Here is a 14,486-nt window from a genome sequence, read left to right on the forward strand (position 1 = left end):
TTAAAACCCGAGTGCTGACCTACTGGGTAGCGCCCGGGCACTCGCTGGTCTCTCAGCGCTGAGTTTTAGGGCAGCGGCGTTCTAGAGGGCGTAGTGCCCCGAAGTTCGCGCTCTCCTCTCCTCTGGAGGATGCAGCTCTTTTAAAGTTAAAAATAGCGCTTGCCTGTGGGAAGTAAGCCCTTCCCTTCCTGGAGTTCACAGTTCACGGGATCTAACTTTTTCTCTAAATCCTCCGCGAATGTTGACACTTTTGCCTATTTTTTGAAAACTGCTGTATAAACCATCTTGACCTTTCCTAAGGAACATGTGGCACTCGAATGGGAGACGGTAGTTGTTTCAGGCAGTGTCTCAGCTGGTGTACAACTCAGGATGTTTTCCTTTAAAATTAATGCTGCTCAAGAGAATTGTGCTCCCTGAAACCTTTGATGTGGATAGGGAAAGGAAGATGGGGTGCTCTGGAATGGCATATCTGCAAAGAAAATGAAAATCTATAGTGGATAACATTACTCTAACTTTTAATTTTTCGCGATCATTGGTAAATTGAATGCCAAGTGGTATCTTTCACTTTTACTCTCTTCATTTTAGAGAGTTTGCTATTGTCGGAAAGAACTGAAACACTTTACTTTCCAGTTTTATCAATATTACTTATCATAACTGAATAATTCTCTCTTCTATGAATCGCTTTATTCACTTGTTATTCATATAACATACTTTCCTGGTTTTCCTCTTAGGTCACTGGTTGTTCCTTCTCAGTGTTCCTTGCGTGTTCTTTTTTGCCTTTGACTTCTTAACATTGCAGAGCCTTTGCTCTTCTATCTACAGTTAATCCCTAAATGATCTACATCCCGAGTTGCATGGTTACAGATGTCAAACGCATGGTTACTTCTGTGTCAAGACGCTCCCAAATTTGTGTTTTGTCCAGAATTCCAGATTCCTTGTTGAAGTATTTCTTCGTTATTTCCACTTGATTTCCTAATATGCATCATTTTCACCATTTTACAGTGTTTTCTAACTGAGCAATTGTATATGGAGGTAGAACACCAAACCCTTTGATATAGACAAAAGGACCTTGGATTTCTCTAGTTCTAAGATGATGGATGTGGTTGGGATTATGAGATTTCAAATGATAGACTAGTAACGAGCTGGAATTGTTTAAATAAAAACTGGTGAGGGGCCCCTGGGTGGCTCAGTTGGTTAAGTGTCCAACTTCGGCTCAGGTTATGATCTCATGGTTCATGGGTTCAAGCCCCACATCACAGAGTTCGAGCTCTGTGTTGATGGTGTAGGGCTTGCTTGGGATTCTCTCTCCCTCTCTTTCTGCCTCTTCCTCCCTTGTGCTCACTCAAAATAAACTAACAAACTAAAAAATAAAAAATAAACTGGTGTAAAAAATTGGCCAGGAAAATGTAGGGCAAGGGTCTTAGGATATGGCACCCTGTTAAGCTCTGGGAATTCAGAGTGTAAAAAAATACAGTTGCTGTCTTTTTAGAGCCCTCGTAGTAGCAGGGAATACCACTATGTAAATGACAACCTGGTGTGGCCTGGTTAGTAATAGTTAAAGAGTTAGCAACTCCAGGGTGCCAGGGCTTCACAAAGGAGGTGCTGCGTGAATGAAGGCAAATGGATATTTTTGCCCCGCAGCAAGGTAAAAAGGTAGAACCACATTTGTGGTTTTGTAGGTAGGGTTTTGGGTTGGTGGTAAGACAGCTGCTTTAAGTTCCTGATTTTTTTTTTTTACCAAGACTCTAAAACTCAGTAACCCAAGACTCTAGCTGTGAATCATGTAGCTATTAAATTTAAATTAATTAAAATTAAACATAAAATTAGAAGTCCAGTTCCTTAGTCACACTAGTTACATTTCAAGTGTCCAAAAGCCACATGGGATAGAATATTGAACATTTTCATTATCACAGAAAGTTCTTTTGCACAGCTGCTGGAAGTTAGTGGAAGCAGGGCATCACCCAGAGCAGGAACAGCTGCAACATATCTTTGTTGGGGCATTTCTTTTGCTCCTGAATGTACAATGGAGTGTATAGCTGTCTGTGATACTGACTACACAGGAAGAGGAGTGTCAGAGGCAAGAAACCCAATTCTAGTCTTAACCATTGCCTTTGTATCTTGGAAGAACTTACTTTAACAGTCTTTGTGTGCGTCTGTTTGAAAGAATGTTTCCAAACATTGCATTGTCCTGGATCTTCAACCAGACTTCCCATCAGGAAGCCCAGAAGGGGTTGAGAAAGCAGAGTCCTTGCCTAGGTGACACCAAACAACATTTGCCTGCTGCTCTCTACTATTTTAGAATGAATGCCTGTGTTCCTGCCACATTCTAAATAAATGGAAGAGTACATACAACATATAGAAGCGTGAAATAGATCGGCAGGTTCAGACCCCACCAGTATTGGGGGTTAGGAGAAAAAGGAGCCCAGTTGGGGTATCTTTATACTTTAATGTGTACAACAAATGCATGTTCATAGATGCTTTTAATGAATTGTCATATGTTTTGTTTGGGTACATTTGTTTTCTTTTTTTTTTTTATTTATTTCTAGGAGAGAGAGAGACAGAGTGAGCAGGGGAGGGTCAGAGAGAGGGAGTGGGTACATTTGTCTTCTATGACTTCCCTCTTGTATGAGTTTTTCCTATTACATGTCCAGCTGGCTTTATAATTTTTAATATTTTCAGATTGGATTAAACAGACTTTTTTTTGTAAATCAAATTTCACAATAGTTGTGAAATTTCTGAAGAAGGAGAAGGAAGAGAGACATCACTGGACAGTGGCCTAAGGGTGCTTTAAATGTGGGTAGGTAGGGCACGCGGGTGGCTCAGTCGGTTACGCCTCAGACTTCAGCTCAGGTCACGATCTTGTGGTTCGTGAGTTCGAGCCCCGTGTCGGGCTCTGTGCTGACAGCTCAGAGCCTGGAGCCTGCTTCGGATTCTGTGTCTCCCTGTCTCTCAGCTCCTCCCCTACCTGTACTCTGTCTCTCTGTGGAAAATAAATAAACATTTAAAAAAAATTACGGGTAGGTGGACAAATCTTGGGAATTCATTTTATTATTTGTTCAACTGTACTCACCACCCAGTTTAACAAAGAATATTACCAATCCCTTCCCAGAGATCATGTGTTGATATACATGCACATAAACTCTTGTGTATGTAGGTATATTTTGTAGTTATAACAAGAAAGTTTTTTTAATAAAAGAATCAACTAATCCTTTTTCTTTTTAAAGCTTATGTATTTATTTTCAGAGAGAGACAGCATGTGTGAATTGGGGAGGGGCAAAAGGAGAGGAAGAGAGAGAGAGTCCCAGGCAGGCTTTACACTGTCAGTGCAGAGCCTGACACAGGACTCGAACTCTTGAACCACAATCTCATGACTTGAGCTGAAGTTGGATACCTACTGACTGAGCTACCCAGGTGCCCCAAATAATGGTTTTTCTTATCCTCTACTATGTAGAGATTATGAAATCATGCCGTATGTTACTGCTAATGGCTTTACATGTAAAAAAAAAAAAAGCACAGACATATCTACATTTTGTCATAAATGTGTCCAAAGACATATAATTAATGCCTATGTTTGAAGAAATTAAGACCTACAAAAAGACTGCATTGGATCAATTTATGACTCATAAGAGATGGGTTAGAGATGTCCAAGCTAGACCTTGCACAGTATGTAGAAGTATGGAGAGAGCAGAGACAGGAGATTAGGCCAAAAAGAAAGCAATTGAATGTGAAGTGAAGGTTAAATGGGAGGAAAACAAAATCTCATCAGGCATATTCATTTGCATTTTATGTGTTTTTTAGAAGTTTTTTTTAAATGTTTATTTATTTTTGAGAGAGAGAGAGAGCCAGAGTGTGAGCAGGAGTGGGGCAGAAAGAGTGAGACACAGGATCTGAAGCACATGCCAGGCTCTGAGCTGTCAGTACAGAGCCCGACGTGGGGCTGGAACTCACACCGTGAGATGATGAGCCAAAGTTGGATGCTTAATTGACTGAGCCACCCAGGTGCCCCTTATGTCTTGTACTTCAGCCAATGTTGCTGTTGCTAAAACATGTCCTTTCATTTTTTGCCTTCATATTTTATACATGCTTTTTCCTTAACTGGAATTTTTTATCCTTCTTTTCTGCCTATTAAAAATCTGTTCCACCAAGCTCTTTCTAAATACTTTAACCATTATGAAGCCTTTCTTTCCCATGCCTCTGTTTTAAAGTACTACAGAAATTTAAAACATAAACAAAATGAAGATATAGTAGTATAATTTTCTCAGCCCATCATCCAGTTTTACCAGTTATTACAGTTTGCCAGTCTTTTAATATATGCCTTCTTGCTACTTCCCTCCCCCAATGTTTACAAACATACAGAAAAGCTATACAGTGAATAATCCTTTATAGTAGTCTGCATTCAGTCAGGAGATAGAACTCTGCTGGTTATTTGGAAATTTAATATGATGAAATGTTAACTAGAACAAAGAGGGGTGGTTATACTAAAAGGCATAAAAGAACTCAGAGTCTAAGTGTTCCAGAAGTAACTGGTGCTGAAGAGCAGCTAATATTTCTGGGATGAGAAAGAAGGACTGGGAGAGTGCCCTTTTCCCCAAAGCTTGTGTGAAGACCTGTCACAAAGGGCATATGCGCCATTCACAGTATGCACTGTCAGTGAGGAGATTGGAACCTGTGGCCACCGTTGGAACTTGTCTCCTCAACAAGGCTCTTGGGCTTTCATGCTGAATAATGATGATGGTGATGATGAAGATGGTCATGATCATGGTCATGAGGATGGAAGCCTGAATTCAGAAAGGAAGTGTCTTTCTTTTTCTTTCTTTTTTTTTTTTTTAATATTTTTTTCCTTATTTCTAGGAGAGAGAGAGAGACAGCATGAGCAGAGGAGGGTCAGAGAGAGAGGGAGTCACAGAATCTGAAACAGGCTCCAGGCTCTGAGCTGGCAGTCAGCACAGAGCCCGACGCGGGGCTGGAACCCACGAACCACGAGATCATGACCAAAGCGAAAGTCAGTCGGACGCTTAACTGACTAAGCCACCCAGGTGCCCCAGGAAGTGTCTTTCTGATGCTATCACCTTACAGGGTCACTCCATTGCTCCACCTAAAGCTGGCAAAGGAGAAATGTTCCCAGTGTCACAAAGCAGGGCAAAGAAAGATTTGGAGCTGAGAGATCGTAAATTGCTAACTGATGCACCCCTATACCCACCATCTAATTTCTACAATTGTTAAGCGTTTTGTTATGTTTACTTTATCATGTTTCTGTACATCTCTTCATGTGAAGTCTTTTTTGATAAGTTAGTCTGATGGTCACTCTTTCTTTTAAAATTTGAATTTAAAAATTATCTGCAAAACTGATTAATGGTGGGGGGAAAATCCCCAACAGTGGTTCCCTTTAAGTGGGAGTTTAAGTGGGTGGAGATTGACTGCAAATGGGTAAGAAGGAACTTTTTAGGTGACAGTAATATTCTATATCTTGAAAAGGGTGTGGATTACAGCAGTGTAGGCATTTGTAAAAATATGCAAGTGAAACATTTAAGATTTGTACATTTGATATTTGTAATTTTTTTCTAAAAAAATCCTGTAAAGATTATCAAGCTCCAGCTAATGATAGGTATGCTGTAGTATTTAGGGGTGAAACATACTTAGATCTGCAGCTTTCTTTGAAATGCATTATGGATGCCTGGCTGGCTCAGCCGGTGGAACATGTGACTCTTGATCTTGGGGTTGTGAGCTCAAGCCCCACATTGAGGGTGGAGATTACTTGAAAATAAAATCTTTAGAAAAATTTAAAAAATATAAGATGGATTGATGGATGTATAGGGGAATGAATAGTTATGTCTATACAAAGTTAAGATATAGATAAAGCAAATATAGTTACAGGAAATACTGTATAGTAAAATGTTAATTCTAGAATTTAGGTGGTAGTCACTGTGCAATGCTCTCAACTTTTCTGTATTAGACTGATGCTTTCTTTGAGTTCAGAGATTGTCTTATGCATCACTGTATGCCTCATAGAACATAACATGATGTCTTCCTCACAATAAGTGCAAGAGAAATGTATTCAAAATTGCTATTGTGGAAGCTTGAATGATCTTGACTTAATGAACCCAATCAGTTTCAAACTTTTCTAGCTAAGCAGAAATTTTTTAAGTGCAAATTATATTGGAAAATGATTAGAAGAAGTTGTAGAGTACTGAGCATATCTGAAATTTCACAGATATTATTTGACACTTTATAATAAAAATTTATATATTAACAATTTTTGGTAAAAGCTTATTAGTCACTTGTATACCAAGTCATTTAGCTAAATTAACAGGCTTAACATATAGGCAGAATTAAGAACAGTTTCAATTATATATAGCAATATTATTTATTTTAATTTAATATATTTACTGTGTAGTATGCTTGGTTTGCCTGTGGAATATAGTTGGCTCCATCTAAATGAAACTACTGAGATCTGTAGATAGAGGCCCAGAAAACGGGCATATATTATTATTACTGGGTTATGTTACACATGCTTATTTAAGATAGGAAATTGCAAACTCTCCCCAAAAGATGGGATTGACTGGGTAAGGCTGGCCCTCTGTAGCCTTGTTTCTAAATCTAAGACACCTGATTCCTTTTTACATTTCACTGCCTTAGTTCTCAAATCTGGTTTTGTAATACCTTCTTGTATTTGGCTAAGTTTAATTTTAAAGAATCGTAGTACATAGGAATTTAGTTATAGTTCAATTTAATCTATAGCCCCTGGAAATGAATCAAGTTTTCATGACTTGCAGCTGAGATTTTTCACGTGATGTCTTAGCTGGTCTGTCTAGTTCATATAAGAAGGACTCAAAGTTAAGGGAGGTGTTATTTTTTGTAGGCTCTCATAAATTTAATCATATTGTTTTGCATTTTACAAAAATCAGAGTGAATGTGTATTATTACATATGTATCATCCTGAAGTAAATGTTATCCTCATTTTAATTTAAGGAAGTCAATTTCTTTTATTAAAACTTTTTTTTAATGTTTCTTATTTATATCTGAGAGAGAGAGAGACAGCGAGAGCAGGGGAGGATCAGAGAGAGAGGGAGACACAGAATCTGAAACAGGCTCCAGGCTCAGAGCTGGCTGTCAGGACAGAGCCCGATGTGGGGCTCGAACCCATGAACCGTGAGATCATGACCTGAGCTGAAATTGGACCCTTAACTGACTGAGCCACCCAGGTGCCCCAAGAAAGTCAGTTTCAAAGGTTGTGATTTGTTCAAGTTCTTGTAGCCATATCTAGAAAACTAAGATCTTCTTACATTAAGAAATCAAACTACATATCCTCTCATACGTTTAAAAATTAACATCTAAAATGTATCACGTTTATACAATTATAAAAATTCTAATTTCCAATGTATTATGAATATAGAATTAAAAAAACCTGTTAGCTCATTCTTTAAAAAACATGTAGTGGGTGGGTACCTGGGGGGCTCAGTCGACTGAGTGTCTCACGCTTGGTGAGATCATGTCCCTTGTTGGGCTCTGCATTGTCAGTACAGAGCCTACCTGGGATTCTCTCTATTTCCCTTTTTCTCTGCCCCTTCCTCGTGTACTCTTGCTCTCAAAATTAATAAATAACCTTAAAAAAAATCAGTGGAATCTAAGTATCTTTCTACCATTGTCCATTTAAAAAAATAGGTAAATATTTCTTCTTTGACAGTCAGAAGTTGAGGTTTCTTTACATTGCTAATCTCAAACTTGGAATTTTATCTTGTTTTAGTGTATTTTAATGCTAAAAAGCCTTTTTTATGAGCATGCTATCATAGTTTTTTATCACAAAAATATGATAAATTGAAACTAAGTTTTTTAAAGATTTATCACTAATGACTGTTCATATAATAAACTTCTTGCCATCACAGTTCTTAATAGCATTCAGTGTATCAAAACAAATATGTTACAAATTTAGATACTTATTGAAAATTAAAGGTACAAGTTTAATGGGATGTATCTCAATGGATGGGACTTTTTCTCCCCTGATTAGTTTATATACATGGGGATGATTATTACTTGTGGTTAGAATGAGTTTGGATTCAGTTTGAAACTTATTCCTGTTTTCCAGAGTTATAGTTGTAAATGCTTAGAAACCTTATTCACATAAATAAGATGGGAATTCTTTGAAGTCCTTCCATGTCATTTGCAAAACAAAATCATGTAGTAGCCTGTAATCAGAAATAGTTTTCACTGATCTTACTCATTTGGGCCATTTCTTCAATTTGTCTGAAAACAAAAAATTGAAAACTACCTGATTTTCAAAGGTATTACTTAGTCATTAAAAGCTTTACTAAAATTTGTCTAGTATTATACAGTCCCTCTTTGACTTAGAGTTATCCTGATTAATTCAATATGCTCTGAAAGTGTTAGGAAAAATTGAAATGACATTCTATTATCACCTTCCCAAAACAATAATTGTAATTAAATGCTTTTATCTTACCATAATTCTTAAATATGTTATGTCAAAACCTTGAGGTGGTTTGTTTGCTCATTGCATTTTCAGTTTTGGATAAAATATTGCCATATAACCTAATTGTTGAAACCCAGTCAAATAATATTAACTTACTTTAAAAAAAGTATGACTTCATTTTAAATTAAATTAATGCATTGATACCCATTTTGAAAAATACTAGAAAAACCACTGAGAAATAAATTGTGGAATGCCTTTGGAAGAGATTATTAAACTAATAAAGTCAAGATTAAAATGCAGAGATAAAATATGGTTTAAAATAACTGCTTAAAATCACGATAATGCCATTCCTCATTGCTTGACTTATAATAAAGTGGTATAAAGTAGACCTAAAATTATAAATTACTTATGACTTGAGGAATATGGTAAAAGGTGTCGTATTCCTTTGGTATATGGATGTCAAATTCAAAGCTTTTGAGTTGCAGATAACTTAATCACGTATACAAGTTATAAGTAAATATATAAGTTCCGTTAGACTTCTTATACCTCCGCCAATCACTTCACAATCAAACTTTGCCTAATCTCATGGATTCTGTTCTTGATTTATAGTGAATTTTCAAAGGGAGAGTTTTCATAACCAGAAATCTTACCGCAGTCCTGTAGCAGAATAGGACATCTCCATACTCCAAGAAGGCCATAGACATTTCTGCTCCCCTCTTCCCTTCCAGTTCAGATACACACAGTCACAGTCAACTGGTAGTTCATAGCCTTGTTCTCTTTATGGCTCCTTGTTAGATTAAGGAACACATTAGCACTGATTAGTTTATAGTGCTGTATGTTACAAGAGAAGATTTTTGTTCTGGTGGGCATATTAGCACATTTCCAATTATACTAATAATAAGCTTGTCTTCTTTGCCTACTTAGAGAACCATCTCCAGTAATAATTAATGTCAAGTAGTACAAATGTCATTGCAGTTCATTTTGAATTTGAATCTCCAGGTGGTTTCTGAATCATTTGCTTTTGTTAAGGCTACAAACAATAGAGCATTAATCTGTTATGCTGGATTTTGAAATGTTTTTAACATTTTTTTCCCAGTTCAGCATTCTTTAGGTAATGTTTAATTAAAATTACAGAAAATATTTGAAATCCCATTCTAACAACATCCAACAGAGCTATTGAAGGAGTATTAAGTTTCAAATCCCTGAAATTGAATGTTGGCTCTTGATACTCTAGGTATTTTTCAGCTTACAAGATTCTACACTTACACAGTAAGAAATTTTTTAACCTTATTAATTTTACTTATACCAAAAATAAAATTAGTATGATTCCAGTTAAAAATAATTCATTTTAATGTTTTCTTTAATGAACTACAATGAAAGCTCTTTATGTAACAATTTTGTTATAATCTGATTCTGTTGCATTGAAACCAGCAAAATAATATTTAGAAAGTAAACGTAAGATCTCTTTGCTGTTGTTTTAAGTATCTGCACGTTTAGAAATACGTGTTTTGCATAGTATCCCTGCAATTAATAAAGAGCTATGATAGATTATAGTGTGATTAAAAACAGGATCTTTTAAAAAGCAAAAGTAAGACTTGTGAAATAAATCAGGTATCACATTATTATAAAGTTGGTTTTTTTTTTTTACTATGGTAAAGTACATATAAGATTTACCATCTTAGCTATTTTTAAGTGTATAGGTCAGTGGTATTACGTATCTTCATAATTTTTGGCAGCCATCATTACCCATCCCCTTAACATTTTTCTTCTTTATTTTTTAATTTTTATTTCAGAGAAAGAGAGAGTGTGAGAGAGAGAGAGACTGTGCACAAAGGTGAAGAGGGACGGAGGGAGAGAGAGAATCTTAAGCAGGTTCCATGCTCAGCATGGAGCCCAATGTGGGGCTTGATCCCATGACCCTGGGATCATGACCTGAGCTGAAATCAAGAGTCAGATGCTCAGCCGTCTGAGCTACCCAAGTGCCCTACACCTTTCATCTTGTAAAGCTGAAACTCTCTACCTATTAAACAATAACACTTCCATTTTCCCCTCTACCCAGCCTGTGGCAGCCACCATTATAATTTCTGTCTTTATGATTTTGAGTATCCAAGCACCCCACTTAAGTGGAATCATAGATCATGTAATTGTCTTTTGTTACTGGTTTATTTCACTAAGCATAATGTCCTCAAGATTCATCCATGTTGACCTGAACGTGAGACAGGAAACCATCAAAACCCTAGAGGAGAAAGCAGGAAACAACCTCCTTGACACATCCCCAAAAGCAAGGGAATCAAGAGCAAAAATCAGTGATTGGGACCTCATCAAGATTAAAAGCTTCTGCACAGCAAAGGAAACAATNGTGTGAGGGGGAGGATGGGTAATGGGCATGAAGGAGGGCACTTGTGGGGATGAGCACTGGGTGTTATATGGAAACCAACTTGACAATAAACTATTCGCAAAAAAAATGTAAAAAAAAGATTCATCCATGTTGTAGCATATTGCAGAATTTTATTCTATTTAAAGGCTAGCTAATATACTGCTGTATGTGTATATCACATTGTGCTTATCCACTGATCAGTTGATGGACCCTTGGTTTGCTGCCACATTTTAGCTATTGTGAATAATGTTGCTATAAACTTGGGTGTACAAATACCTTTTTGAGATTCTGCTTTCAGTTCTTGTAGATAAATACTCAGAAATGGAATTGCTGGATCATATGGTAGTTCTGTTTTTAATTTTTCAAGAAACTACCATATTGCTTTCTGTTAACAGCTGTTTCATTTTACATTCATACGAGCATCGCATGAGGATTCTGATTTCTACACATTCTTGCCAAAATATATTTTCTGTTTTTCTTTTTGATAGCTGCCATTCTAATGGGTATGAGATTATACCTTATTGTAGTTTTGATGCATTTCTGTAATGATTAGTGATATGAGGATTTTTGTATGTGTTTATTGACCATATATCTTCTTTGGAGAAATATCTATTAAAGTTTTTGCTCATTTTTGAATTGGATTTTGTTTTAAAGATTTTACTTAAGTAATCTTTATACCCATTGTGGGGCTTGAACTCACAACCTCCAGATTAAGAGTCACATGCTCTACCGATGTAGCCAGCCAGGTGCTCTGTTAGTTTTTGTTGAGTTTCAGAATTTATAGATTCTGGGTAGTAATTTCTAACCAGACACATGATTTGCAAATATTTTCACATCTTGTGTGAGTTGACATTTACTCTGTGGATAGGGTCTCTTTTTTTTTTTAGTAGTTTTTTAAAATAAAAATTTTCAGGTAATTGTGGATATTCATCTTTAATACTAAATTAAAACCATACATGTGGTAATTTCTCAAAGGTTATTTGCAAAATGGGACCTGAAACAATAATATTGAATATTTTCTATTTGATTACATTAAAATCTGTATGCTTTTCTTGTACATTGGTTGGCTCTTGTGCCAATGTGTGACTTTTTAATACAAATATTTATTGTGAGAGAGAGCACAAGTGGGGAAGGGACAGAGAGAGAGAGGGAGAGAGAGAATCCTAAGCAGGCTCTGTCCTGTCAGCTCAGAGCCTGATATGGGACTCAATCCCATGAACCATGAGATCATGACCTGGCCAAAATCAGTAATTGGACATTTAACCAACCAACTGAGCCACCAAGGCACCCTCAATGCATGACTTTTTAAGTAATTGTTTCACTAAGGATAGTGTTTTTTTGATGCCTAAGATTTTAAAACCTTCATGTAGTCCACTTTGACCTTGTTTTTCTTTTGTTACCTGGGTCTTTGGTGTCATATCCAAGAAATCATCACCAAATCTAATATCATAAAGCTTTTGTCCTATGTATGATTTTAAGAATTTTTTGTCTTAGGTCTTACATTTAGGTCCTTGATCCATTTTCAGTTAATATATATGATATTAGGTAAGGATTCAGCTTTATTTTATTGCCTGTGCATATCCAGGTTTGTTGAAAAGACTCCTTTTCTTATTGAATGGTCTTAACACCCTTATCCAAAGTCATTTGACCATATATGTCAGAGTTTATTTCTGGACTTTACATTTTATTCCATTGGCCTATATATCTTCACTACAAAGCTATATTTATATATCTATAAATTTGCCTATGTATGCCAATGCCATAATTACTGTTTTAATTACTTAAGCTTTGTAGTTAAGTTTTGGAATGAAGAAGTCTGAGCCCTCCAGTTTTTCTTCCTCTCTCTCTTTTCAATTGTTTTGGCTCTTTTCAGTCCTAGAGATTCCATATGAATTTTAAGGTGAGTTTTACCATTTCTGCACAATATGTCATTGGGATTGCATTGAATCTGTAGACTGCTTTGGGTCATATTGACATTTTAACTAAATTAAAGTCTTCCAGTCCATGAACATGGGATGTATTCCCATTTATTTATGTTGTCTTTTTTTTTTTAATGTTATTTTTGAGAGAGAGAGAGCGCACATGGAAGTGCATTCAGGGTAGGGGCAGAAAGAGAGGGAGACAGAGGATCTGAAGTGGGCACTGCGCTGACTGCAGAGAGCCTGATATGGAGCTAGAACCTGTGAACCATGAGATAGATCATGACCTGAGTCCAAAGTTGGACGCTTAACCTGCTGAATCATCCAGGTGCCCCTCATCTTTACTATTTTTCAGCAGTGTTTCCTGGTTTTCACTGAACAAGGCTTTCACCTCCTTGATTCAGTTAATTCCTAATTATTTTGTTCTTTTTGATGCTGTTGTAAATGGAGTTTATAATTTCCTTTTCAGATTGTTCATTGTTGGCGTACAGAAATGCAACTGTTTGTTGACTTTGTGTCCTGCTACTTTATTAGTTCTGACAGCTGTTTTGTGGAGTCTTTAGGGTTTTCTTAATATAAAATCATACCTGCAAACAGATCATTTTACTTCCTTTCCCATTTGTATGCCTTTCCCACTCTGCCTAATTGCTTTTAAGTAGAACCTCCAGTACTGTGTTGAATAGAAATGGTGAAAGGTAGGCATGTTGCCTTATTCCTGATCTTATAGGAAAAGCTCTAAGAGCTAAACTTTTAAGTCTTTCACGAACATTGAGTATGATGTTTGCTCTAGGTTTTTCATCTGTGGCTTTTACTATGTTGAGGTAATTTTCTTTTACTTCTAATTTGTTGTGTTGTTATCATGAAAGGATGTTGAATTTTGTAAAATGCTTTTTCTCCATCAATTGAGATGATTATGTGCTTTTTTTCTTCATGTTTTTGATGTGTATATTATATTGATTGATTTTCATATGTTGAGCCATCGTTATATTAATCCCATTTTGTCATGGTGTTACCTTTTTAATATGCTGCTGAATTCTGCTAGTATTTTGTTGAGGATTTTTACACGACTATTCATAAGAAATACTGATCTATAATTTTCTTACAGTGTCTTTGTTTGGCTTTGGTATCAATATTATATTGGCCTCTTGGAATGAGTTAGAAAGTGTTACCTTTTCTTCAATTTTTGGAAAAGTTTGAGAAGAATTGATTGATTTTTCTTTAAATGTTTGGTAGAATTCACCTGTGACAGCTGAGCTGAAGGACTTTTCTTTATTGGGAGATTTTTATTACTGATTCAATCTCCTTACTAGATATAGGTCTATTCACATTTTCTTTATGATTTAGTCTTGGTAGGTTTTGTGTTTTTATGAATTTGTCCATTTCATCTACATTATCCAGGTTTTTGGCATACAGTTGATAGTAGTTTCTTGTAATACTTTTAATTTTTATAGAATCAGTAGTAATGTCCTCTTTTCCATTCTGATTTTGATTTTGAGTAATTTGAATCTTCTTTCCTTTTTTCTTGTTCTGTCTAGCTAAAAGTATGTTAATTTGGTCAGTCCAAAAGAATCAACTTTTTGTTTCATTGATTTTCTCCGTTGCTTTTCTATTTTTTATTCATTTATCTCTAATCTTTTTTATTTCCTTCCTTATGTGAGCTTTGGGTTTAGTTTTCTTCTTTTTATGGTTTCTTAAGTTTTAAAGTTAGGTTGTTGATTTTTAAAATCTTGTTTAATCTTTTTTTTTTTTTTTTTAACATAATATT

The 14,486-nt window shown here is 36.0% G+C and overlaps 1 protein-coding gene across 3 annotated transcripts in view; it reads left to right on the forward strand.

Moving 5' to 3' along the window:
- The window catches only part of WDPCP (WD repeat containing planar cell polarity effector), a 390,456-nt gene that overhangs the window by 241 nt on the left and 375,729 nt on the right, over positions 1 to 14,486 (forward strand). The window lies entirely within an intron of this gene.

This window comes from Crocuta crocuta, unplaced genomic scaffold (assembly GCF_008692635.1).
Source record: "Crocuta crocuta isolate KB4526 unplaced genomic scaffold, BGI_CrCroc_1.0 scaffold113, whole genome shotgun sequence".
In the NCBI taxonomy this organism is placed as follows: domain Eukaryota; kingdom Metazoa; phylum Chordata; class Mammalia; order Carnivora; family Hyaenidae; genus Crocuta; species Crocuta crocuta.